The 24549-nt window shown below is 38.0% G+C and overlaps 1 protein-coding gene across 23 annotated transcripts in view; it reads right to left on the reverse strand.

Annotated features, from left to right (window-relative positions):
• The window catches only part of SPIN4 (spindlin family member 4), a 342780-nt gene that overhangs the window by 72142 nt on the left and 246089 nt on the right, over positions 1-24549 (reverse strand). For 17 of the 23 annotated variants that reach the window (XR_010154943.1, XR_010154945.1, XR_010154946.1 and 14 more), the window contains 2 exons: positions 21102-22460; positions 17243-20847 (listed from right to left, as the gene is read on the reverse strand). The exons of 2 other annotated variants lie outside the window; for them this stretch is intronic. The gene's annotated coding sequence lies outside the window, so the exon portion shown is untranslated. Of the gene's footprint in view, positions 1-17242; positions 20848-21101; positions 22461-22968; positions 23207-24549 lie in introns of all 23 variants that reach the window. 4 more of the 23 variants (XR_010154936.1, XR_010154939.1, XR_010154930.1 and 1 more) reach the window with 3 other exon arrangements.

The following is a 24549-nucleotide window of genomic DNA, read 5'->3' on the forward strand; positions in this document are numbered from 1 at the left end:
TCTTCAGGTTAACATCACTGATAAATATAGACATGAAATTTCTAAAAAAAAAATAAAATAAAAGAGTGACAAACTGAATTTAGGAGCACATTAAAGTTAATTCACCATAATCAAGTAGGCCTTATTTTGGGATGGAAGGCTGGTTCAACACATGCAAACCAATAAATTCAGTTCACTACATAAATGGAATTAAAACAAAAACCAAATGATTGTCTCAGAAGATGGAGGAGAAGCTTTTGATAAAGTCTAACTTCACCCAATAATAAAAAGCCTCAGTAGACTAGGCATTGAAAGAAGATACCTCAAAATAATAAGATTCACCTATGAAAAACCCACAGCGAAAATCATACTTAATGGTCAAAAGCTGGAACCATTCATTTCCCTTGAAAACTGGAACAAGACACGGATGGCCCCACTCATGATTTCTATTCAACACAGTACTGAAATCCTAGCCAGAGCAATCAGGCAAAAGGAAAGAAAAGACATCCAAGTAGTAAAAGAAGAAGTCAAAGTATCTCTCTTGCTTGACAATATAATTCTGTATCTGAAAAAGCCCCAAGGCTCTGTCAAAAGGCTAGTAGAACTGATAAGTGATTTTAGTGAGGTTTTGGGATTTAAAAAATCAGTGTAGAAAAATCAGTAGCACTTCTATACACCAATAATGTCTAGGCTGAGAGCTAAATAAAAAACACCTTTTTATTTACAATAGCTACAAAGAATAATTAAATACTTACGTATATAGCTAACCAAGAAGGTGAAAGATCTCTACGAAGAGAACTACAAAACACTGCTGAAACAAATCAGAGATGACACAAATACATTGAAAAAAATTCCATGTCAATGGATTGGAAGAATAAATATTAATAAAATGGCAATACTGACCAAAGCAATTTACAGATTCTGTGCTATTCTTATCAAACTATCAACATCATTCTTTATAGAAGTAGGAAAAAAAAGATTCTAAAAGTTACAAGGAACAAAAAAGGGCTTGAACAGCCAAAGCCATCCCAAGTAAAAAGAACAAAGTTGGAGGAACCAAACTACCCAACTTCAAACTACACTGCAAAGCTATTATAACCCAAACAGCATGGTATTAGTACAAAATCAGACACATAGACCAATGGAAGGCAATAGAAACCTCAGAAATAAAACCACACACTAGCAATCATCTGTTCATTGACAACATCATAACAACTAGCAGTGAGGAAAAAAAATTGTCAGTAAATAGTTCTGGGATAACTGGTTAGCCACAGGTGGGAGATAGAAATTGGGCCCTACTTTTTATCATATACAAAAAATTAATTCAAAATGGTTCAAAAATCTAAATGTAAGACCTCAAACTACAAAATTGCTAGAAAACACCCTAGGAAATACCCTTCTTAACACTGGCTTTAAAAAAGCACAAAGCTGAGGGTATCACACTACCTGACTTCAAACTATACTACAAGGCTACAGTAACCAAAACAGCATGGTACTGGTACAAGAACAGACACATAGACCAATGGAACGAAACAGAGAACTCAGAAATAAGACTGCACACCTACAACCATCTGATCTTGTACAAACCTGACAAAAACAACCAATGAGGAAACCATTCTCTATTTAATAAATTGTGCTTGAAGAACTAGTCATTGGCAGAAAATTGAAACTGGACCCCTTTTTTACACCATATACAAAAATTAACTCAAGATAGATTAAAGCCTTAAATGTAAAACCAAAAACAATAAAAACTCCAGAATAAAATCTAGGTAATACCATTCAAGATTTCATGACAAAAACACCAAAAGCAATTGCAACAAAAGAAAAATTTGACAAATGGGATCTAAATAAATGAAAGAGCTTCTGCACAGCAAAAGAAACTATCATCAGCATGAACAGACAACATACAAAATGAGAGAGAATTTTTGCAATCTATGCATCTGACAAAGGTCTAATATCCAGAGTCTAAGAGGAACATAAACAAATTTACAAGAAAAAAACAACCCCGTTAAATAGTGGGCTAAGGATATGAGCAGACGCTTCTCAAAAGAAGATGTTCATGTGGCCAACAAACATGAAAAAAAAGTTCAACATCACAGATCATTAGAGAAATGCCATTCAAAACCACAATGAGATACTACCTCCTGCCAGTCAGAATGGTAGTTATTAAAAAGTCAAGAAACCACAGATGCTGGTGAGGCTGCAGGGAAAAAGTAATGCTTTTACACTGCTGGTGACAGTATGAATTATTTCAACCATTATTGAAGACAGATAAGGAAGCAGAAATACCATTTGACCCAGCAATCCATTACTGAGTATATACCTAAAGGAATATAAATCATTCTATTATAAAGATACATGCATGTGTATGTTCATTGCAGCACTATTCCCAATAGCAAAGACATGGACTCAACCCAAATGTCCATCAATGATAGACTGGATAAAGAACATGTGGTACATATACACCATGGAATACTATGTAGCCATAAAAAGTAATGAAATCATGTCCTTTGCAGGGACATGGATGGAGCTGGAAGTTGTTATCCTCAGCAAACTAATCCAGGAACAGAAAACCACACACCACATGTTCTCACTTGTAAGTGGGAGCTGAATGATGAGAACACATGAACATATAGGGGGAACAACACACACTGGGGCCTGTTGGGTGTTGGGGAGATGAATTGCATCATGAAGAATAGCTAGTGGGTGCTGGGCTTAATACCTAGGTGATGAGTTGATCTGTGCAGCAGACCACCATGGTCATGTATCCTGGAACTTAAAATAAAAGTTGATGAAAAAAACTAGAAAAATTTGCAGATTCTATAAAACTGACTAAAAAATAGATGCTATTACACAATATACCCATGTAACAACCTGCACCTGTACTCCCTATATTTAAAATAAAAGTTAAAATTAAAAAATAAAATTGGCTTTGACAAAAAATTTTTGCCCAAGCCCCCAAAAGCAATTGCATCAGAAACAGAAAATAGACAAGTGAGAACTAATTAAAATAAAGAGCTACACAGCAAAGGAAACTATCCACAGAGTAAATAGACAACATAGAGAATGAAAGAAAATATTCACAAACTATGCATTCCTACAAAGGCCTATTGTCCAGAATCTATAGATGACAAATCAACAAGAAAAAACAAACAATCTCATTAAAAATTGAAATTGACATGAACAGACACTTCTCAAAAGAAGACATACAAGCAGCCAAAAACTTATCAAAAAATTCTCAATATCACTAATCATCAGAGAAATGCAAATGAAAACCAAAATGAGACACCGTCTCACACCAGTCAAAATGGCCATTAGAAAAAGTTAAAAAGCAACAAGATGTTCATGAAGCTGGATATGAAATGAAATGCTTATACACTGTTCGTGATAATGTAAATTAGTTCAGCCACTTTGGATAGCAGTTTGGAGATTCCTCAAGAAAATTAAAACAGAATTACCATTTGATCCAGAAATTCCATTACTAAGTACATACCCAAAGAAAAATAGATCATTATACCAAAAGGACACGTGTACTTGTACCTTCATTGCTACACTATTCACAATAGCAGAGACATGGGATGAACCTAGGTGTCCATCAGTGGTCAATTGAATAAAGCAAATGTGGTACATATGCACCATGGAATATTATGCATCAGTAACAACAAATGAAATCATGTCATTAGCAGCAACATGGATGGAGGTGGAAGGCATAAGCAAACTAACACAGGTGCAGAAAACTAAACACTACATGTTCTCATTTATAAGTGAAAGTTACAGATAAAGCACACATGTACATAAACATGGGAAAAATAGACATTGTATACTACTAGAAGTGGGATAGAGGAAAGGGGATGTGGGTTGAAAAACTACCTATTGTGTACTATGCTCACTACCTGAGTACAATATACCCTATGTCACAAACCTTTATGTGTAGCCCCTGTATCCTACATAAAAGTTAAAATTATTTTTTAAAATGAAATAAAAAAATCTAAGCATTAATATAAAAATTATGGAAAAAAGAGGAAACCAACAAAAAACAAGCAAAAAAAAAAAGAAAATTACATAAATTACTCCAAAAAATTATTAAATAGAGATCATAGAAACATTGAAATTGATTGAACTTAAAGTAGGCTCTTTGAAAATATCTACAAAATTGACAATACTTTAGCTAGACTAAGAAGAAAAATAAAGAAATTATAAAAGTTAGAAATCAAAGGAGATATTACCATGGGCCCTTTGGAAATTAAAAGTGTGAGGCAATAAATACTATGGGCAACTTTATGCCAATAAACTAAACAACTTTGAAAATAGGCTAACTTCTACAAAATTACTACTGTACCCCAAATGACTCAGGAATTAATATAAAATAATATTATAAATAATAATAATAATTATTATTATTATAATAAATAACAGAGATAAAAAGACATTTTTCTAGATATTAAAAATCTCAGCCCAAAGAAAAGTCAAAGACTATATGTTTTCACTGGTGACTTTTATGAAATATGTAAAGAAACAATTCCATTACTCAACAAACTTTTTTCAAAAATACATGAGTACAGAATATTTCTCAACTCTTTTTATGAGGCCAATATCATCCTGACACCAAAGCCAGACTAAGGCATGTCAAAGAAGAACTACACTTCAATATCCTTCATTAATAGAGATGCAACAATCTTTAACAAAATACAACAGTGTGTAAAGAAAATAACACATCAGTATATAAAGGGATTTAAATAGCATATACAGAAAATAATACATCATTGTCAAGTTATATTAATTATAGTAATGCATGGTTGCATTAATTGCCTCAAATTTAATTAATAAAACACGACACCTTAATACTACACAGCAAAAATATTAAATGAGCATCTTAATAGATGCGGAGAAGACATAAGACAAAATACAGTACCCATTCATTATAAAATCTCTTAGCAAGCTTGGAATATCAGGAAAGACTCTCTACTTGATAAAAGACATTAGTAAACAACACATGAAGTATTATATTAAATGGTTGTCTTAGTCCATTTTCTTTTCTTTTCAGGGATTATAAATCTATAGTTTTGTTAAGACAAAAACTGACAGTGTAGTATGAAGTTTACATTTAAACAAAGTTTACACAGAAATCTAACACATGCCTAAAAGAATTTTACAATGTAGCTCTAGATGCAAGTCTAGACAATATCAAGAACTGATGGATCTCACGACTCAAGACAGAGCATTTTGGGTATGTTACTTCTTAGGATTTCTTAAAAAATTGTTTTGTGTGTGTCTGTCTGTGTGTGTGTGTGTGTGTGTGTGTGTGTGTGTGTTTTAAAGGGAACCACTGCCCAATATGAAAGTTTAATCTTCTGAGACCAAGGCTTTTGAAATCACTAAACCCTTGGATCAATTCGGTGAAACTTGTGCTGTCAGTGACTGAAACCTGCCAACAATGGTTTCAGTGTTCAAAGCTCAAAAAAGAGAATGGCTCCAAGAGTTCTCCCCACTAAAAATGGCTCCAAGAGTTTTCCCCACTAAAAGCATGGGCCCTTGTCTTTCCCTACTGTCTTATCTCCTCTACCACCCTCTTCCTCTTCCCTAACACCTCAGCCAGTGTCTTGGATGAACAAGCTGATATTTATAACTTCGTTACTGGAAAAGAAAGGGTCTTCTAATTTCAGGAATTAGCACCTCTAAGACAGAATGATCTGCTTGTACTGTATACTCTCCAATAAAAGACCTTCCCTCCTTGTCAATTTCCATCTCCAAAATGGCAACTTTGGTAACTTATGAACAGGCTTAGTCCTTTGTGGGAACAGCAATAAGTTTAGGCAGGGAACACCTTGGCTTATAGGTTTCAGACATTCACAGCTTTTAAACAGTCTCTCACAGTCCTTATTTATGGTGCCAATGACATTTTTTTTAAAGGTAAAATATTCTGGATATAGAAGCAAATCATTAGTTGTCTGTTCTTTTCCATTGCTTCACCATTTCCCCTATCAGGCCCCAAATGTTAATCTAATGATACTACCCATCTCCCTTTCTCCCCTCCCCATCCCTCCCTCCCCCAAATAATACACCAGTAATAGCCAAAAACTACACACATGCTACGCTGTAAAAATGCAGAGTTAACGCTATTGGGAAGAAGGCTGTGTGTTGTGGAGATGCTCTTTGAAGATCTACAGTATTTTTTTGCTCTCCCACACACCCAATTCTGCAAGTTTTGTCCTTCATAGAAGGCCCTTTGCTTTTTACAGCAAAGTGCAGAAAAGGTTGCCTTGAAACACTTATCCCCTTTCCCCTCCACTGGGATGGGTGTGCAAACTATACAGCTTGAAACGGCTTTAAAGCACTTGGGCTGCTCCAGGGCACAGAAACTATACTGGCTCTTCAAAGGACATCTTCTCAAGCCACCTCTATGGTGTCAAGACAAGTCAAACTCCTTCCCTTCCCACTTGAAACCCACAGTCAGATGTGACAGGGGCTGGTACTCAAGAGCGTTCATTCTTGTCATCTTTTTTGTCACCATCCTCCGAGGGTTAGGAATGCCATGTCAGCCTTTCGTCATAGAAGGATATGACAACCTGTGGGCACTTGACACTGGCTTCCTTGGCAGGGACCAGGTCAGCCTTATCAGTTTTTCCATTTCATCAGGAACATGACCTCTCCACTGGAGTCTGTAGCTCCAATAATCCGCTCTGGCTCCAAACCTCGAGCAAAGCCTCGTGGCTTTTCTGACTCTTCTTTCTTCTCCTTTGGTTTGCTCTCCTCTCCCTTATCTTCAGAATCAGAATCAGCTTTGTGCTTGCCTGCCTCTGATTTATCTGTCTCATGTGCTGTTTTCTGTGACTGCAGAAACTCAGCAATGAGGTCGAGGCAATCCAGGTTCTCTTCTGGCTCCCATGTGTTATCCTCATCTGAGAATCCCTTCCACTTTAGGAGGTACTCCACTTTGCCCTTTACCACTCCACGGTCGAGAAATTTTTCCACCACATATTCCTTTTCCTCCTCTTCTAGCACTTCCTCCACTTTCTTCTTGTTTAGTTTTTTTCCCCATAGTGCCCTCCAGCTTTCTGGTGTAAAGGGTGACGCTGCTCAGAGCAGCGCCCAAGAGCCCGAGAGGAATCAGTGCTGTGCTACTGGCGTGTCACGTCGAGTCACCTGGGGGAGTGGCGCCCCGGAAGGCAGCAAGCCGGGTGGCCACAGTGGAGTCCCTCACTGAAGCGGCATACCGCAGGCCCCAGCCAATGGCCCTCCCCTCAGCCGAACCTGTCTTAGTCCATTTTCTATGCTATAACTGAATACCTATGACTTGGTAATTTATAAAGAAAATAAGTTCATTTAGCTTATGGTTCTGGAGGCTGGGAACTCCAAGAGCCATGGTGTTGATATCTGGTGAGGGCCTTCCAGCTGTGTTGTGATATGGTGAAAGGCACCACATGGAAAGAGAGCAAGAATGTCCATGTCAGTTCAGTTTCTCTTTCTGTTCTCAAAAAGGCACCAGTTCCATCATGAAGGCCTCACCCTGACAACTGTATTTAATACTAATTACTTCCCAAAGGATCTACCTCCAATCAATATATGAATTTGAGGGTTAAGTTTCCATCACAGGATATTTGTGACACATTTCAGCCATTGCGTTCTAACCCACCCCTCAATATTTATGTCCTTCTCACATGCAAAATACACTCATTCTACATCAATAGCCCCAAAGTCTTAACTCTTTCTAGCACCAACTCAAAAGTCCTAAGCTCAGAGTCTCATCTGAATCAGATATGAATGAGACTCAATTCACAATTCATCTTGAGGCAAATTTCTTCCAGCTGTTAGCCTGTGAAATTAAACAAGTTATCTATTTCAAAAATAAAATGGTTGGACAGACATATGACAGATATTCCTATTCCAAAAAGGAAAATGGGCAAAATGAAAATAATTACAAGTCTCAAGTAAGTCCAAACCCCAACAGGAAAAAACACATTCAGTCTTAAAGCCAAAGAATAATCTCCTTTGACTGCACACATACATCCTGTGCACACTGGTGTGGGTGTTGTGACCTCAAGGCCTTAAGGAAGCCCCACACACACCACATTGCTGGATTCACCCCACAATTAAGCCTTCCTGAGTTGGCTTTGCACATTAATAGCTCTGTAATTCTGGGATCTTTGTGGTGGTGCTGCTCCCAAGACTCCATTAGGCATTATCCTAGTGGGGACTCCCTGCAATGGCCTTGCTCCCATGGATCCCCTAGGCATTGCCTTGGTGAAGGCTCTCTTTGGTGTCTTTTCTTTTGTGACATCTCTTCCTTGCTCCTCAGGCTGTCTGTGACATCCTTTGAAATCAAAATGAAGAAATCCATCCTCCGACAGTTTTTGCATTCTGCATATCTTCAGTATTAGCACCACATAGATGCTGCCAAAGTTTATGACTTGCACCTTTCAGAGTAGCAGGCCAAACCACCTGAGGCCATTTGAGCCATAGCTGAGGTGGCTGAACACTGCTGCATTTCTGAAATGCTGGGAGCAGACACCTGAGGCAATTAAAGCAGGGACCCATCCCCTAAATAAATTCTGCCCTCCTAGAGCTCTGGGCCTGTGATGGGAGGGGCCACATCAAATATCTCTGAAATATCTTAGGGTTTTCTCCCACTATTCTGATGAATAGCCCCTGGCTTTATTCTATCCATACTAATCTTATCAATAGTTCACTTGGTCACACTCTTGGTTTCCTCTACTAAAAATGCTCTTTCACTCTACACCATATGACTAGGCTGCAAATTTTCTAATTCTTTCTACTATGCTTTCTTTTAAAATTATAAATTCTGTTTTTATATTATCTTTTTCCTCTCTTATTTTATATAAGCAGTTAAAAGTAGCCATACAGCAGACTGAATGCTTTGCTACTTAGATATTTCTTTCACCAGATATGCTAGCTTCACTCTTTTTTCTGCCTTCTATAAAGAAATCAGAGATGACACAAGCAAATGGAAAATTTTCATGCTCATGGATAGGAAGAATCAATATTAAAATGGCCAAACTGCCCAGTGCTATTTACAGATTCAATGCTATCCCTATCAAACTATAAGTGACATTCTTCACAGAACTAGAAAAAAACTATTTTAAAATTCATATGGAACCCAAAATGCTCAAGTAGCCAAGGCAATCTTAAGCAAATAGAACAAAGCTGGAAGTATCACGTTACCTAACTTCAAACTATACTAGGGGGCTACACTAGCCAAAACAGCATGGTACTGGTACAGAAACAGACACATAGACCAACGAAGCAGAACAGAGAGCCAAAAAATAAGACCACACCTGCAACCACCTGATCTTTGACAAAGATGAGAAAAAGAAGCAATGGGGAAATGACTCTCTATTCAATAAATGGTGCTGGGATGACTGGTTAGCCATATGCAGAAAATTGAAACTTGGCCCCTTCCTTACACCATATACAAAATTAAACTCAAGATGGATAAAAGACTTACATGTAAAATCCAAAAGGATAAAAACTTTGGGATGCAACCTAGGCAATACTATTCTGGACATAGGCACTAGCAAATATTTCATGACTAAGACACCAATTGCACCAAAAGCAGAAAAATGGGATCTATTTTAAGTAAAGGGCTTCTTCAGAGAAGAGTATCAGTAGAGTAAAGAGACAACATACAGAATCAGATAAAACATTTGCAAACTATGCATCTGACAAAGTTCTAATATTCAGCATCCATAGGAAACAAATATGTTTACAAGAAAAAAAACACAGAACCCCATTAAAAAATGGTCAAAAGCCATGAACAGTTTTCAAAAAGGACATACATGTGACCAACAAGCATGTGAAAAAAAAGTTCAATATCACTAATCATTAGAGAAACAAATATGAAAACCACAATGAGATGCCATCTCACACTAGTCAGAATGGCTATTTTTTGTGTGTACCACTGGAAGGCCAGTTAATGTAATTTTACTTATTTATTTTTAATCTCAATAGTTTTGGGGAAACAGGTGGTGTTTGGATACAAGAATAAGTTATTTACTGGCGATTTCTGAGATTTTGGTGCACCCATCACCTGAGTAGTGAACATTGTACCCAATGTGTAGTCTTTTATCCTTCATCCCCTCCCACCCTTTTCCCTGAGTCCCCAAAGACCATTGTATCATTCTTATGGCTTTGTGTCCTCATAGCTTAGCTCCCACTTATGAATGAGAACAATGTTTGGTTCTCCATTCCTGAGCTACTTCACTGAGAATAATGGTCTCCAAATTGCTGCTAATGCCATTATTTCATTCTTTTTATGGCTGAGTAGTATTCCACGGCATATATATATATGCACACACACACATATATACATATATATACCACATTTTCTTTATTTACTCATTGATTGATGGGCATTTGGATTGGTTCCATATTTTTACAATTTAGAAATGTGCTGCAATAAACATGCATGTGAAAGTATCTTTTTTGAAAAGTGACTTCTTTTCCTCTGGATAGATACCCAGGAGTGGGATTGCTGGATCAAATGGTAGATCTACTTTTAATTCTTTAAGGAAACTTCACACTGTTTTCCACAGCGGTTTTACTAGTTTACATTCCCACCAGCAGTGTAAAAGTGTTCCCTTTTCATGACATCCATGTCAACATCTAATTTTTTTTTAATATGCCCATTCTTGTAGGAATTAGGTGGTATGGCATTATGGTTTTGATTTGCATTTCCCTGATAATCAGTGATGTTGAGCATTTTTTGAATATGTTTGTTGGTCATTTGTATATCCTCTTTTGAGAATTGTCTATTTATGTCCTTAGCACACTTTTTGATGACATAATTTTTTTTCTTGCTGATTTGTTTGAATTCCTTATAGATTCTGGATGTTCATCCTTTGTCAGATGCATAGTTTGCAAAGATTTTCTCCACTCTGGGGGTTGTCTGTGTACTTTACTGATTATTTCTTTAGCTGTGCAGAAGCTTTTTAGTTTAATTAAGTCCCATCTATTTATGTTTGCATTGCAATTGCTTTGGTGTACTTGGTCATGAAGTCTTTGCCTAACCCAATGTCTAGAAGAGTTTTTTCAATGTTATCTTCTAGAATTTTTATGGTTTTAGGTCTTACATTTAAGTCTTTGATCCATCTTGAGTTGATTTTTTTAATAAGGTGACAGAGGAGGATCCAGTTTTATTTTTCTACATGAGAGTTGCCAATTATACCAGCACCATTTGTCGAATAGGGTGTCCTTTCTCACTTTATGTTTTTGTTTTTGTTTGCTTTGTCAAAGATCTGTTGGCTGTATATATTTGTATATATTTGGCTATATTTCTGGGTTTTCTATTTTAGTCCATTGGTGCACCTGCTTTTTTTTTTTTTTTTTTTTTTTTTTTTTTTTTTTTTTGAGACGGAGTCTTGCTCTGTCGCCCAGGTTGGAGTGCAGTGGCGCGATCTCAGCTCACTGCAAGCTCTGCCTCCTGGGTTCACGCCATTCTCCTGCCTCAGCCTCCGGGGTAGCTTGGGACTACAGGCGCCTGCCACGACGCCCCGCTAATTTTTTGTATTTTTCAGTAGAGACGGGGTTTCACCGTGTTAGCCAGGATGGTCTTGATCTCCTGACCTTGTGATCCTCCCGCCTCAGCCTCCCAAAGTGCTGGGATTACAGGCACGAGCCACCGCACCCGGCCACATCTGCCTATTTTTCTAGCAGTACCATGCTGTTTTGGTGACTACAGATTTGTACTATAATTTGAATCATAATGTGATGCCTCCAGATTTTTTTTTCTTTGTCTTGCTTTGGCTAGTTTTGGTTCCATATGAATTTTAGGACTGAGTTTTCTAGTTCTGTGAAGAATGATGGTCGTATTTTGATGGGAGTTGAATTGAATTTGTAGACTGCTTTTGGAAGTATGGTTATTTTCACAATATTGATTCCTCCCATCCATGAGCATGGGATGTGTTTTCATTTGTTTGCATTCTCTATGATTTCTTTCAGCAGGGTTTTAGAGTTTTCCTTGTAGAGATCTTTCACCTCCTGGGTTAGGTATATTTCTAAGTATTTTCTTTTCTTTTCTTTTCTTTTTTTGCAGCTATTGTAAAATGGATTGAGTTCTTGATTTTATTCTCAGCTTGGTAGCTGTTGCTGTATAGCAGTACTACTGATTTGTGTACATTAATTTTGCATCCAGAAATTTTGCTAAATTCATTTATCAGTTCTTGGAGTTTTTTGGATGAGTCTTCGGGTTTTCTAGGTGTATGATCATATCATCAGCAAACAGTGACAGGTTGACTTCCTCTTTACTGATTTGGATGCCCTTTATTTCTTTCTCTTGTCTGACTGCTCTGGCTAGGATTTCCAGTACTCTGTTGAATAGAAGTGGTGAAAGTGGGTATCCTTGTCTTGATCCAATTCTCAGGGGGAATGCTTTCAACTTTTCCTTGTTCAGTATAATGTTGGCTGTGGGTTTGTCATAGATGGGTTATATTACCTTTAAGTATGTCCCTTCTATGCTGATTTTGCCGAGCTTTTAAATTATAAACAGATGCTGAATTTTGTCAAATTTTTTTTAATCTATTGAGATGATCATGTGATTTTTGTTTGTAATTCTGTTTATATGGTTTATCACATTTATTGACTTGTGTATGTTAAACCATCCCTGCATCCCTGTTATGAAACCAACTTGATCATGGTGGATTATCTTTTTGATATGCTGTTGGATTTGGTTAGCTATATTTTGTTGAGAATGTTTGCATCTATGTTCATCATGGATATTGATCTGTAGTTTTCTTTTTCTGTTATGTCTTTTCCTGGGTTTGGTATTAGGGTGACACTGGCTTCATAGAATGATTTAGGAAGAAATTCCTCTTTATCTTTTGGAATAGTGTCAATAGAATTGGTACCAATTCTTCTTTGAATGTCTGATAGAATTCAGCTGTGAATCTGTCTGGTCCTGGACTTTTTTGTTGGCACTTTTTTTATTACCATTTCAATCTCACTGCTTGTTGTTGGTCTGTTCAGAGATTCTATTTCTTCCTGGTTTAATCTAGGAGGGTTGTGTATTACCAGGATTTATCCATATCTTCTATATTTTCTAGTTTGTGTGCATAAAGGTGTTCATGTGGTATCAGTTGTAATATTTCCATTTTCACTTCTAATTGAGCTTATTTGGGTCTTCTCTCTTCTTTTCTTGGTTAATCTCACTAATGATATATCAATTTCATTTATCTTTCCAAGGAACCAGTTTTTTTAAATTTATTTTTTGTATTTTTTAAATTCCAGTTTCATTTAGTTCTGCTCTGATCTTTGTTATTTCTTTCCTTCTGCTGGGTTTGGGTTTGATTTGTTCCTGTTTATCTAGTTCCTTGAGTGGTACCTTAGATTGCCTATGTGTGCTCTTTCATAATTTTTAATGTAGGCATTTAAGGCTATGAACTTTCCTCTTTGCATAACCTTTGCTGTATCCCAGAGCTTTTGATTGGTTGTGTCACTATTATCATTCAGTTCTAAGAATTTTTTAAATTTCCATCTTGATTTCATTATTAACCCAATGATCATTCAGGAGCAGGTTATTTAATTTTCATGTTTTTGCATGGTTTTGAGTGTTCCTTTGGAGTTGATTTCCAGTTTTATTCCACTGATGTCTGAAAGAGTACTTGGTATAGTTTTAATTTTAATTTTCTTAAATGTATTGAGACTTATTTTGTGGCCCACAATATGGTCTATCTTAGAGAATGTTCCATGTGCTGCTGAATAGAATGTATATTCTACAGCTGTTGAGTGTAATGTTCTGTAAATATCTGTTAAGTCTATTTGTTCTAGGGTATAGTTTAAATCCATTGTTTCTTTGTTGATTTTCTGTCTTGATGAGCTATCTAGTGCTGTCAGTGGCCATACCACCCTGAACACACTCGATCTCATCAGAATGGCTATTAATAAAAAGTCAAAAAAAAAAAAACAGATTCTAGTGAGTTTGCAGAGAAACAGAAATGTGTATACACTCTTAGTGGGAGTGTAAATTAGTTCAGCCACTGTAGAAGCAGCATGGCACGTATACACCATGGAATACTATGCAGCCATAAAAAAGGATGAGTTCATGTCCTTTGTAGGGACATGGATGAAGGTGGAAACCATCATTCTCAGCAAACTATCACAGGGACAGAAAACCAAACACTGCATGCTCTCACTCATAGGTGGGAATTGAACAATGAGAACACTTGGACACAGGAAGGGGAACATCACACACTTGGGCCTGTCATGGGGTGGTGGGAGGGGGGAGAGATAGCATTAGGAGATATACCTAATGTAAATGACGAGTTAATGGGTGCAGTACACCAACATGGCACATGTATACGTATGTAACAAACCTGCACGTTGTGCACATGTACCCTAGAACTTAAAGTATAATTTAAAAATGCATAAGATAAAAAAATTGAAAAAGAAATAAATAAAATAAAATAAAAAGAAAGTAGCATGGCAATTTCTCAAAGAGCTAAAACCAGAACTATTATTTGTCATTGCAGCACTATTCACAATAGTAAAGACATGGAATCAACTTAAATGCCCATCTATTGTAGACCAGATAAAGAAAAGGTGTTACATATACACCATGAAATACTATGCAGCCATAAAAAGAATGAAATAATTTCCTTTGCAGGAAGAGGAATGGAACTGGAGGCCATGATTTTTAGCAAAGTAATCCAGAAACAGAAAAGCAAATACCATGTGATCCCAATTATAAGTGGGAGGCAAATAATGAGAATGCAATAACCCAAAGAGGGGAGCAACAGATACTAGGGTCTCCTTGAAGGAGGAGGGAGAGAATTAGGAAAAATAAACATTGAGTACTAGACTTGGTACTTGGGTGATAATCCTTATAAGAAACACCCATGACATGAACTTACCTATATAGGAAACCAGTTCATGTACTTCTAAACCTAAAATTAAAAATTAAAAAATAACAAAGTAAACTCAACAACACATAAAAAGATCATCACTATAATCAAGTAAGATTTATTCCAGGAATGCAAGTATGTCCAACATGTGTGAATCAATAAATGATACATCATATTAAAATAATAAAGGACAAAAATTATATGATCATGTCAATAGATGCAGAAAAAGCATTTGACAACATTCATCCTTCTTCATGATAAAAAATTACTCAACACATTATGTGTAGAAGAAATGTACATGAACATAATGTGAAGGCCATATACTACAAATTGACAGCTAATTTCATATTGAATGGGGAAAAGTTGAAATCCTTTCCTCTAAGAACTGGAACAAGGCAAGGATTTCCACTTTCAATACTTCTATTTAATATAATACTAGAAGTCCTAAGCAGAGTAATTAGGCAAGCATAAAAAGGCACTCAAATTGCAAAGAAGAATTAAATTATCATTGTTTGCTTATGATATGTCCTTACGCATACAAAATCCTAAACACTTCACTGAAAAGCTGTTAGACCAACAAATAAATTCAGTAAATTTGCAGATTATAAAATCAACATACAAAAATTAGTAGAATTTCTATATGCTGATAGCAAATTATCTGAAAAGAAATCAATAAATTCTTCCAATTTACAAATACAATAAAGCAAAATGCCTAGGAATAAATTTAACCAAGTAGGTTAAATATTGATGCAGTTAAAACTCTACAACACTAATGAAAAAATTGAAAAATGTACAAATAAATGTCTACCTTATGTTCATGCATTGGAAGAACTAATATTGTTAAAATGTTCACACTACCTAAAAAGATTTACAGATTTAATGAATCCCTATCTAAACACCAATGCCATTCTTCATAGAAATAGAAAACAATCTTCTGAAATTAATATGAAACCACAAAAGTCCTTAAATAGCCAAATCAATTTTAATAACAACCAAAAAAGTTAATGGCCTTATACTACAACCTGACTTCATAGTATACTGCAAAAATACAGCAAAGCAAAGAGCATTGCATTGACATAAAATAAGGCATATAGACAAGTGGAAAAGAATAGAAAGACCAGAAATAAATTCACACAGTTTACACCAACTGATGTTTGACAAAGGTGCCAAGAACATGTTATGGGGAAAGGACAGTCTCTTCAACAAATGGTGTTGAGAAAACTAGATATCTACATAGAGAAGAATAAAATTAAACCATTATATTTCAGAATCTACAAAAATTAACTCAGAATGTATTAAAGACTTAAATGTAAGATCTAAAACTATGAAACTTCCAGAAGAAAACATAGGGGAAATGTTTTATGACTTTTGTATGGGCAAATTTTTTTTGATAAAACCTCAAAAGCACTGGTAACAAATGCAAAAATAGACAAATGGAACCATATCAAAATAAAAAGCTTCAGTGTAACAAAAGAACCAATCAAGAGAGTGAAGAGACAACCTACCAAATAAGAAAAAATGTTTGCAAACAATTTATCCATCAATATACTAATATCCAGAATATACAAGGAACTCAAATAACTCAACAGGAAAAAACAAACAAGTAAATAACCTGATGTAAAAATGAAAAAAAAATCTGAATAAAAATTTCTCAATAAAAGACATACAAATGAAGAACAGGTATGTCAAAAAAATGTTCAACATCACTGATCATCTGAGAAATTCAAATAAAAACCTCAGTTAAATATCACCTCATCCCAGTTATAATGATCATTATCAAATAGACAGTATAAACCTACTAATGAGAATGTGGAGCAAAGAGGACTCATACAGTATGAACATCTCTCAAATAATTAAAAATAAAACTGCCATATTGTCCAGCAATCCCACTACTAGGTATATATTGAAAGGAATTAAAATCAGTGGGTCAAGTAAATAGCTGCCATCTCATGTTTATCCCAGCACTATCACAATAGTCAAAATATAAAATCATTCATTAATCGAATATATTTTATCATTCTACAATTTACATTTACTTAAAAACTATGTTGTACACGGTAAAAGCATACAACGTTATCTGTAAATTTGTAAAACAAAAGTAAGTACACTAAGTAATATTACCAATGTTACTAAAAATTCTCTTTGGTTTTACAAATTTTAATTTACATTATCATGACACATGAGTTAAGCCAGTTTGAGTTTGTTGTAATGACAGAAAAAAGTGATAAATATGATTTGCCTTATTTCTTTAAAAGGCTGGAAACACATGTATTACTCAGGGTTCTCTAGAGGGACAGAACTAATTATATATATATATATATATGTACACAAACACACACAGTTTTATATATATATAGTTTTATATATATATATACACATATATATATATAGTTTATTAAGCCTTAACTCACATGATCACAAGGTCCCACAATAGGCCATCTGGAAGCTAAGAAGCAAGGAGAGCCAGTCGGAGTCCCAAAACTGAAGAACTTGGAGTCCGATGTTTGAGGGCAGGAAGCATCCAGCATGGGAAAAAAATGTAGGCTGTGAGGCTAGGCTAGTCTAGTCTTTTCACATGTTTCTGCCTGTTTTAACTTCAAGCCACACTGGCAGCTGATTAGATGGTACCCACGAAGATTATGGGTGGGTCTGCCTTTCCCAGCCCACTGATTCAAATTTTAATCTCCTTTGGCAATACCCTCACAGATACACCCAGGGTCAATATTTTGTATCCTTCAATCAAATAAAGTTGAAACTCAGTATAATCATCACAAATCCACCCCTTGTCAACTTGAACCCATACACATCTCCTGAGACCCTCAAATAAAGACAATAATGTCATAATTATGCCTAACATAATACAACTATCCTTTGTACAACTGGAAACTCACCAATCCCCAACACAACTACTATCACATAAAGTTAATAATACTTAAATGCTTATATGAAGTCAATAAATCTTATGTCACATGATACAGAAAAAGGAAGTAAAATGATTTTTTTAGTACAAGTGTATACATGCACAAACATGTTTTTAACAAAAGAAGGAGAAAATACTCATGACAATTACAGTCTCGTTTCTGCAGCTGGTCACGTTGTCGTAGCTGGTATTGATGACTACCTTCTACTACCCATTCTGTATTCCCTTTTCCTTCAGCAAGCATCTCAGCAGGTCATGTTTTTTTCCCCTGGTGGAGTGACCCAAGCCTTTATTCCTGAAGGATATGGGCCATTTGTAGTTCTGTTGGATTGGGCTTGTTGTAGTTTCCCATTGACCTTAGTCACACAGAATGGTAACACTAAAAGACACCCTAATGAATCTCCTGCATTCCATGCGTACTCTTTCTTACCTCCGTTGTGGAATAGTAGACTGGTTTCATCTTGATAATCTCGGTCAATCACCCCAGTCAACACTTTAACTCCTTTCTTGGCCTGTTGACTTAAAGGCAGGAGGAGCCCAAAGTGTCCATGTGGCAATCTTAGCTTCCAGTTTAATGGAATCATTGTGTCTCCTGGTGGCAGCCTTCCTCCCTCTGGAACTAAGACCTCTAGGCCAGCAGAAAGTAATGTCACAGGAATAGGAAGCAAAAATTTTGCTAGTAGATCACTAGGAATGATGGTGAGTGGTGCCACTTCCACTTCCATCCCTTGATTCTTGGACCCGTGAATCCTGGCTATGGGAGAAACAGTACCATATATTGGACGCTCATTCAGAGCATACATAGCCTTCTGGAGAACTTTGCCCCAGCCCTGGAAAGTATTGTCATCTAGTTGTGACTTCAAAAGGCCATTCCACCATTCCACCAATCCATTCTCATGATGGGGAACATGGTAAGGCCAGTGAATTTCATGAGCAGGAGCCCACTGCTGCACTTCTTTAGCCATAAAGTGAGTGTCTTGGTCAGAGGCAATGCTGTGTGGAGTAACAGGACGATGGATAAGGCATTCCGTGAGTCCACAGATGGTAGTCTTGGCAGAAGCATTTCATGCAGGATAGGCAAACCCATAACTGGAGTAAGTGTCTATTCCAGTGAGGACAAACCTCTGCCCTTTCCACAATGGAAGAGTCCAATATAATCAACCTGCCACCAGGTAGCTGGCTAATCACTCTGAGGGGTGCTGCCATATAGAAGTTTCAGTGTTGGTCTCTGCTGCTGGCAAATTGGGCACTCAGTGGTGGCTGTAGCCAGGTCAGCCTTGGTGAGTGGAAGTGCATGTTGCTGAGCCCATGTGTAACCTCCACCCCTGCCACCATGGCCACTTTTTCCATGGGCCCATTGGGCTATGGCAGGGGTGGCTGGGGAAAGAGACTGAGTCGTGTCCACAGAACGGGTCATCCTATCCACTTTATTATTAAAATCCTCTGCTGCTGAGGTCACCCATTAGTGAGTAGCCACATGGGATACAAATATCTTCAATGTTTTTGACCATTCAGAGTGGTCCATTTACATGCCTCTTCCCCAAATTTCTTTGTCACCCATTTTCCAATCATTCTCCTTCCAAGTCCCTGACCATCCAGCCAAACCACTGGCTACAGCCCATGAATCAGTCTATAATCGCACATCTGGCCATCGCTCCTTCCATGCAAAGTGCACAACCAGGTGCACTGCTCGAAGTTCTGCCCACTGGGAAGATTTCCCTTCACCACTGTCCTTCAGGGATGCCCTAGAAAGGGGCTGTAGTGCTGCAGTTGTCCACTTTAGGGTAGTGCCTGCATATCATGCAGAACAATGTGTGAAACAGGCCCTAGTCTTTTGTCTTCCTCTGTCAACTGATCATAGGGATGTCCCCATGAGGCCATCGGTGCAGGCTGGGGGAGAGAAGGCAGGGTTACAGGAGTGCAGACCATGGGTATTTGAGCCACTTCCTCATGTAACTTACTTGTGCCTTCAGGACCTGCTCGAACCCGATCACGTGTATACCACTTTCATTTGATGATGGAATGCTGCTGTGCATGGCGCACTTTATATGTAGATGGGCCAGAAAGCACCCAGTTCATGACAGACAGTTCAGGTCGCATGGTGACTTGACGACCCATAGTCAAACATTCAGTTTCCACCAAAGCCCAGTAACGGGCCAAGAGCTGTCTCTCAAAAGGAGAGTAGTTATCTGAAGAAGTTGACAGGGCCTTTCTTTAAAATCCCAGAGGCCTCCGCTGTGATTCACTTATTGGAGCCTGCCAAAGGATCCAAATAGCATCCCTGTCCGCCACTGACACCTCAAGCACCATTTGATCTGCTGGGTCATATGGCCCAAGTGGCAGACCATCTTGCACAGCAGCCTGGACCTGTTGCAGAGCCTTCTCTTGTTCTGGACCCCACTCAAAACTGCAGCCTGTTGGGTCACTCAGTAAATGGGCCAGAGTAACACACCCAAATGAGGAATATGTTGCCTCCAAAATCCAAATAGATCCACTAGGCACTATGACTTTTTCTTGGTTGTAGGAGGGACAAAATGCAGTAATTTATTCTTCACCTTAGAAGGAATATCTTGACAGGCCCCACACCACTGGATCCCTAGAAATTTCACTGAGGTACAATGTCCCTTGATTTTAGTCAGATTTATTTCCCATCCTCTGGCACGCAAATATCTCACCAATAAGTCCAGTGTGTTTGCTACTTCTTGCTCACTGGATCCAATCAGCATAATGTCATAATGTAATGAACCAGTGTGATATCTTGTGGAAGCAAAAAGCAATCAAGTTGTCTCCAAATAAGATTATGACACAAAGCCAGATAGTTGATATACCCCTGAGGTAAGACAGTAAAGGTATACTGCTGGCCTTGCCAGTTGAAGGTAAATTGCTTCTAGTGGGCTTTGTGGACAAGAATGGAGAAAAAGGCATTTGCCAAGTCCATGGCTGCATACCAGGTACCAGGAGATGTGTTAATATGCTCAAGAAATGAAACCACCTGCTGCATCTGGTACAGCAGCTGCAATTGGAGTCACTACTTTGTTAAGCTTACGATAATCCACTGTCATTCTCCAAGATTCATCTGTCTTCTGCACAGGTGTTCTGTGCAGGAAACGCACAAGGGGAGAAAATCACACACACAGTACCTTTAAGAGTAAACAAGCTGTATCTCACGTAAATGGCAATGCAGATATAATACGCAAATAATATTATAAGCAAATGATATAATAAGCAAATTAATATAGGCAAATTGATATGATAAGCAAATTGCAATGGTCGGGGAGAAGGGAAAAGATACATAAATATATATATATATATATATATATATATATATATATATACACATTTACACTCACCAAACTATGGAGGATTCACCACCAGATTGGGAAGCAACAGCCTGGGCTCCAGAGTCAGACACCGCACTCACCAGACTATGGAGGATTCACCACCAGACTGGGAAGCAACAGCCTGGGCTCCAGAATTGGACACTCCCATATGCACAGACGAGGTCTCATGAAGCTTCAGCATAGTCTAGGACCCTAGCTCTTTTTGTGACAAGTTAGTTGTTTGGTATGAGGCCCAGTCACAAGGGCCCTTGATGACTGGGCTCAAGGAACACAAAAAGGTCAACTTTTTTTTTATTATTGTCTACTGTTTTGCAATAACTAATATAGGTTTCTTTGAAACAGTGCCGAATGAACACCTCAAGGGGCTCACACAACCTGTTCCGGAAGTTGGTGACCATTGTTTGTGTCCATGTTCAATTGAGTTCAAATTTAATATTTAACTTTTCTTCCACAATAGGCCAAATAGGAGAGCTGAACGGGGATGTGGTGGGAATCACATCCCCTGCATCTTTCAAGTCCTTGATGGTGGCACTAATTTCCACAATCCCTCCAGGGATGAAATATAGTTTTTGATTTACCATTTTGCTAGATAGAGGCAGCTCTAATGGCTTCCATTTGGCCTTTCCCACCATAATAACCCTCATCTTACCAGTCATGGAGCTAATGTGGGGGTTCTATCAGCTGCTAAGTATGTCTATGCCAATTATGCATTCTGGCGCTGGGGAAATGACCACAGATGAGCCTGGGGACTCACTGGACCCACTGTAAGTCGGACCTGAGCTAAAACCCCATTAATTGACTGACCTCCATAAGCCCCTACTTTAACTGGGGGACCACAATGACATTATGGGTCCCCTGGAATCAACATCAGCTCAGAGCCAGTGTCCAGTAGTCCCTGAAATGTCTGATCCCTTTCCTCAATGCACAGTTACTCTGGTAAATCGGTAGTGTAGTGGAGCCTTTCCTCAAGGGGTCCTGGCCTTCCCTTCATTCAAGGGGTTCTGGGCGTGTAAACTGGTTCAAGTTGGGAAATTGATTGAGGGGCCGTGATTCTGTTTTTACAATTCAAATTAGTCTTTTGTCCATTCTACCTAGAAGTTTTCTGCTTACATAAATTAAGTAGGAATGCACTAGGCTTCCTATCAGTTTCACTTCTAGGAACACCATGATTAATTAGCCAATCCCAGAGCTCTACATGAGTCAGACTATTCTGATTACTGTTTTTTCTCTAGTGTCCATTATGATAGCTATGCTTACCTTGCCTTTGATGGTTGAGTGCTGCCACTTTTCCCCTGCCACCTCAGGATCCAATTATTCCCACTGTATTTAAATTTTGTAGTTGAGTGACTGTAGTTCCCACTGTTAGATCTGAAATATAGAGAGGAGCAATTACAGGTCTCTTCAAAGATACAGGTGCTGTCCTCACAAATCTATTTTGCAAGGCATTGGTTGAGGGTATATTCTCCGGACCCTCCCAACTGGGATGAGTAGGTCAAAAGTAACTAATCCACCCTAGCATTCCAATCTCCCTAAGCCTTTTGATCCCTTCCTCTACATTTAACCAAGGGAGATCAGGCATTTCCAGCTCACTCACAGTGGGCCATATTTTAATACATATTTCAACCAACCAAGCAAATAAACTGTTAGAACCTTTTCTAACTCCTCGAGCTGCAACATTAAATGCAGAGTCCCTACTTAGTGGGCCCATCAATAAATTCAGCCTGATCCAACTCTATGTTTCTTCCACCATTATCCCTCACCCTTAATATCCAACCCCATGACTGTTATCCAGATTTCTGTTTTATTTAAACAGAAAAATAAAGCAGTTCTTTTCTAGTGTATTGCACTACCTCATGGGTCACACTCTCAAACTCACCTCTACAGGCCTGCTGGAACTTTAGTCTAGTTATAGGTCTAGAATCAAACAGTGGTGTTGGAGGTGGCTCCTGAGGAGAATCAGCATTATCTTGTCTGGCAACTGCCTTAGGGAGGCCATCACTGTTGCCTCATGCAGCACAGGTTTCATCTCCTCAGACAACAGTGGAAAGGCTGATGGCAGCATTTGGGTCAAGGAGGGGATGTTCCCACTACTGGGGATGGGAAAGCTGTTCCTTCTGGCAAAAAAGGTTCATCAGAGTTTACAAATTTAGTGTCCACAGCTTCATCAGGGTTCTCCCACATGTTCCCATTCCAAGTTGCAGAGTCTTGTTCTTTTCTGATCAATGCCCTCACTTTAACAGTAGACACCTGGCAAGGCTGTGCATGCATTTTTCATTGCAGGTTAGCCATTTGCATGATAAGAGTTTGTGCCTATTTTCTACAATTTCAGCTCATTCTCTACAGGAGATAAGACTCTCACTTGGCAATCTTAGCAGATTTGAGGCTCAGTATTTGCTTCTGAAGCTGGGAGTTAGAATCCCTGAGTTTATCATTTTCTTTCATCCCTTTGTCCACTGAACTTAGGAGCAACCAACCAGCTTCATTATATTCCTTGGTTCTTCACATATGGTCAAAGTTATTATGTACAGAATCACTGAACTCCTTGCCTCTCACAAGCAGTAAATCAAGAATGTTAAACGCATTTATTTTGCATAAATCTCTAAAAAGTTTATGCCAAGGACTATCAGTGTTTTCCATACTATTAGAAGCACAGTCCTTAGCATTTTTGGGTCTAACAATATTAAGCAGCCAAATCCAGAAACCCCAAAACCAATGAAAGAACTCCACCCTTAATATTCTGTTCCTGTAGAACCACTCCTGGTACCAAAATCTGTATTAGTCAGGGTTCTCTAGAGGGACAGAACTAATAGGAGATATGTATATATATATATATGTGTGGAGATATATATGTGTGTATATATATATAACTGGATCCTGATATATATATATATATATATATATATCTCCTATTAGTTATGGGTATATAATAGAATATATCTATATAATAGAATATATATGGGAGTTTCTTAGGTGTTAACTCACATGATCACAAGGTCCCACAATAGGCTATCTGCAAGCTGAGGAGCAAGGAGAGCCAGTCTGAGCCCCAAAACTAAAGAACTTGGAGTCCAATGTTTGAGGCCAGGAAGCATCCAGCACGGAAGAAAAATGTAGGCTGTGAGGCTAGGCCAGTCTAGTCTTTTCACATGTTCCTGCCTGCTCTATCTTCTAGCTGTGCTGGCAGCTGATTAGATGGTTCCCACTGAGATTAAGGGTGCATCTGTTTTTCCAAGCCCACTGACTCAAATGTTAATCTCCTTTGGCAACACCCTCACAGACACACACAGGATCAATACTTTGCATCCTTCAATCCAATCAAGGTGACGCTCAGTATTAACCATCACAGCTCATTAGCATCTCAAGATATTTCCTAGAAAGTATCAATCCCTGTAGTGACTGGTAATCTAGATCCCTTTATATTAACATTATCAAGCTAAGGTAAGGGCTGAAAGTGTTT

Source organism: Pan troglodytes, chromosome X (assembly GCF_028858775.2).
Source record: "Pan troglodytes isolate AG18354 chromosome X, NHGRI_mPanTro3-v2.0_pri, whole genome shotgun sequence".
NCBI lineage: Eukaryota > Metazoa > Chordata > Mammalia > Primates > Hominidae > Pan > Pan troglodytes.